A 4,992-nucleotide genomic window follows, 5' to 3' on the forward strand; every position below is an offset into this window, starting at 1 on the left:
TATCTATTTAGAGAATTAAATATATGAAAAATGGTTATACATATTCATACTCCATGAAAATTTATCTAGAAGTCTTTTAGTACATTTAGAACCAAAATCTAAAGTTTGGTAATTTTTATTAACTGTTTAGTATTTTTCAAGATTTTATGGTTATTCAAGAAACTAAAATCGTGAAAAATAGTCAGACAAATCAAAAATTCAAGAAAATTTATCTTGAGGTCTTTCACTTCAATTAAAACTGAAATGCAAACTTTGGGAAATTTTAGAACTAAATTAATTTAGTTTTTGAATATTTAATCATTGGAACACCTCTTAAATTGTTAAATATTAACATTTCAATAATGAGAAATTTCCACTTAAATTGTTATATAACAATTGATTCATTGAAATTTAATTTTCACAGAAAAATGTTTGTAACTTATCAATATTAAATTTTGACACAATATTGGCATAATTCTATTGTAGTAGTAAGTATACTAGTGTTAGATTTCGATTAAAGACTCACTAGCGAATACCATTATTGTAGGAATCGATAGTGGTACAAGTGGAACTTAGCTTAAGGCATCATTTGCATCATCTCAATGCATATTGTGAGTATTCACGCACTCTCCTATTTTCGGTTTTTACGTTTTGGGGTGGAAAAGCATGTCCTAAACTATTTATGTTCGTTATATTTAGTTGACTCGTATAAACTTGATTACTATATTTTGCATATTGTGAGTATTCACACACTCCCCTATTTTCAGTTTTTATGTTTTGGGGTGGAAAAGCATGTCCCGAAAAACTATTATTTGAATGTTGTATTTAAATTGATTTGTATCAAACATGATTGCTATTTTATTGCTATGTCTCTCTATGTATGTCTATGCATCACGGAACATGAGAACTTATCGTACTAAGGCCCTTCCCTTATCTCTAACCATTAACTCTTTGAGCCAATGGTCATTATGGATAGCGCTATTAGGAATTGACAACTCCTCACTCGCCTTATTGTTGGAGTGCATGATACCATATTCATCTATGGAACGATAAGCATAGATCTTGATAGGGCTTCAGTCATAGGTTTGGTTGAGACTCATTGTTTGCTCATACACATACAAACTCGTTACTTATTATAGCAATAAACTTGTTTATTAATTATAGCAATGAACTTTGTTTCTCATTACAACAACGAACTGTTATTACTGAAAACTTATATACATGTTTTAGCAATGAAATTGTTTGCTCCTTGTAGCAACGAAATTGATTGCTCATTTTAGCAAATGAAACTTGTTTACTCGTTTGAGTAACGAACTTTATCTTCCATGAGAACATGAATGTTGCATCTTATTTGGGCAACATACCTTATCTCTCATGATGACAAAGAACTTTGTTTTTACAAACTTATTTACCCATCTTAACAATATACTTTTATTATTGGAAACTTTTATCAAAACTTTGATTTCAATTCATGGAACCAGTATTATTTTGTTTATCTGTGAGTACTCACCAACTATTTTTATAGTTGACGCTCGTTTTACATGCTTTTTCAGGAATCATCGAGTAAGTGGCACTTAGGGACACTTCACTTTTAGGAGCATTCGCATGTGTTGTATTTCAATTTACATTGTAATTTCTTTTAAAAGTTGTTCAAACCCATTGTGAATTTGTAATGATTTTTAATACTATGGTTGGTGTTGTCTTTTAACTTTTGCGATGAAACCCTTTGTACTGCCACGCCCTGTGTTTCCGCTTTAGCGGGGTGTGACATGAAAGAGACCCAACATCGGTTGAAAGAGACCAAAAGGGGTGAAATAGACCCAATACCGGTTGAAAAAGACCGAAGGGGTGAAATAGACCAAGTACCGGTTGAAAGAGACCGGAGGGGGTGAAATAGACCCAATTATGTTTGACTGTTATGCATGTATGGTTTGGGGTATTTTGGGGAAACTCACTAAGATTTGTGCTTACAATTTTATGTTTATGGTTTCAGGTACTTTCATCTCGAACAGGAAGGGCCCGACATGATCGCACAACATCCACCAGCATTCCACATTTTATGACCTGATTTGTACTCTGATAACTATTTTATACATTATCACGTTTGATGGATTTGAAATGAATGAATGCTATTATGTTGGTTCTTAAAATGAATTTTTTTACTTAGTAATTTTTAGGGACGTTACAACATGGCATAACTTCTGCTACACAGGGCGTAATCGCGGCAAATCAAAATCCTAATTCTTTGGTTTTGAGCCTTATTTAAAGCTTATGGGAAACCATCTCATGAACATCCTCCATCACCTAAGATTAGTCCTTGAGAAATCCTATCCTCCTCTCACTTGTTTTGAACCTTGGTATCATTTATGAGCTTATTTCTCCATTGGAAGGTGGAATTGTGAAGAACAAGGTGGTGGAAAAGTTTAAAGAATAACGATTCAAGTATAGATCCAACAAGGTTACTTCATTCTTGTACCATTGTAAGTAAAAAGCTTCAAACTTACTCATTGGTTTCATAGATCTAGTTATTTGTCATATTTGCCACTTTTCGGTCCCTTAAGCTTGTGTTTTGGGAGTTGAGGCAACTCCAACACCTTTTTATCTATATGGAACACTCTTGGGACTTTTTGGACTTGGAAAGTTGTGCTTTAGTGCTTGTTCATTAAGTCATGCAAGTTGTGTTTGGATTTTTGGTCATTTTAGTGTATACAATTTAGATCTTGAAAGTTTGTGACCTTGTTATGGATAAAGTTGGAAACTGTATCCATCGAAACATCATATTGATTCAGATCTAAAGGTTGGAGACTTGGACTTAATGGATTAAGTTAAGAAAGATGCATTTTTGGTCCCTTTGAGACTTAAAGACTAGATCTTGTTTGTTTGGACCGTCAAAATGGATAAAGTTGGAAACTTTATCCATTATGAAGTTATTAGGAACCAAGTCTGCTTTATGTGTAAGGTCTTAATGTATTAAGTGCTTAAAATGAAGTTTGGCAACAAACACTATACGCCGGATGTAATCTGGGCTACGCCCAGCGTAGCCGGATTTTCACCCGTTTTCTGGATAAGGCTCTACGCCCTGCGTAGAGCAAGGTATACGTCATGTGTAAGTCAATGGATGGTTGACCATTAACCTTTTGACCAGTTTGGCTTTTGGTCAACTGTGAGGGGTTGAGGACTTAAAGGGAAAAATGGTCTTTTTCCCAAATGAGGATTAGTCTTGGTATTTAGAGTTAATGAGTTGGGATATTTATCTTAATTGCTAATTAGGGTTTGGTTTTTGGATATGTTTAATGGGAGAGACTTTGGCACCAGTGGCTCGTGTGTGAGATCTATTCGTTTACCGATCGAGGTGAGTCTCTTCACTATACTCGTGGATCGAAGGCACCAATGTCGACCCACTGGATTATGTTTGTAGGATGATAGTGGTCTTCGTGACACTTGTTGATATGCATGTATGTGCTTGTTGTCTTTGTGATTCTTGCATGTGTATGTATGTTTTATATATCATGTTGGGCGGGGCCGTTTATGTTGTGGGTGGGGCCCCGTATGTAGTTTAAGGCGGGGCTTGTTATGTTGTAGGCGGGGCCCGTATGCAGTTTAGGCGGGGCCTGTTATACTGTGGTCGTGGGCCGTATGTAGTTTGGGCGAGGCCCGTTTATATGTATGTATGGTATGGGGTATTTTGTGGAACTCATTAAACTTCGTACTTACGGTTTATGTTTAAATTTTTTCAGGTATTTCTGGTTTCAAAAGGAAGGTTCTGACTTGATCGCACTACATCCCTTGAAGATTTATTATGCACTGTATGTTTACAAATTACTCTGATGTTTTGACAATACTTTGAATCTAATCTTATTTTGGAACAATGAGTGAATGGTTTTGACTTATTTAAAAATGAAATTTTTACTTAGTATTTTTGGGACGTTACACAAAGACTTGGTGTTGGGTTGGAGATGACCTTAAATTCATATCTCCTTATTTTTTCCCTCAGTTTTAAAAAGGTTTGTTGAAATGGGACCTCACAAGAATTCAAGTTTTAGCAAATGGAAGTTGGAATGAAAGTATCATCTGGAGTTACGTAGAGGATCTTTCGGATATCCTATTTGAAAGCAATCAAATATATATATACGGATAATACTTTCCTTTGAAATTCCATTTGCACCTTTTGAATTCAGAGCTTCAAAGAAAATTCAAATCAATCAAACATTCGTCAACTCCACTGAAATTTGTGCAGCTAAAAACATTTCAAGCGGTTTCTAAGACATGCATTGGTATCTAGATTTCTTAAAAAAATAACGTATTAATGCATGTATATCTTCTGAGTTTCAGGACATGATCCTATACACAGAATGTCCAATCATAATAGGAGTCAATTTGTATACTCGAAGCCTAATAATTCAATTTGTTTGCTTGTATATTTGAATAAGCAAGTATTGTATTGCTTGAATCCTTTATGGCTTAATTATGTTTTTCTTCTCTACATTACGGAGTGAATCTAAAAAGTAATGCAACGGAGTCAAACAAAAGTTACATATAGCATACAAGTTACACCCATAAATTTCCTTCTACTTATATCATCGATGCTACATATGATGGTATGGAATCTCAAATCCATAGTGAAAAGGTTTAGGGAAATGCAAAAGAAAGACGAATGCAATGGAAGATAACAAACCTGTACAAGCCATGATTGTGTTGATTGTTGAACTCACAATTACAATTTACAAAAAGTAATCGTTTCAAGCAATGTCTTTTAGTAGTTAAACTCTTTAAAATATTGTATTTGTTCAGGTATTTTCCCAAGATCTGAATTAAACACAAAGCCTCACACTCACGATGCATGGGGCGGTGTAGCTGCTTCACTCACGCTTAGGTGGCCTTGCTACATCAACTTACCGAGCTCCTTACGGAGGTACTCCGTATAGTCTAATTAGAATAAGATATTTAGTGAAACATTAATTTTATTTGACCAAAACATTTTCTTGAAGAAAAACGAAGTTGGGGTTTCATATT

This window comes from Lactuca virosa, chromosome 6, assembly GCF_052849685.1.
Source record: "Lactuca virosa cultivar CGN04683 chromosome 6, Lactuca_virosa_CGN04683_v6, whole genome shotgun sequence".
Lineage (NCBI taxonomy): Eukaryota > Viridiplantae > Streptophyta > Magnoliopsida > Asterales > Asteraceae > Lactuca > Lactuca virosa.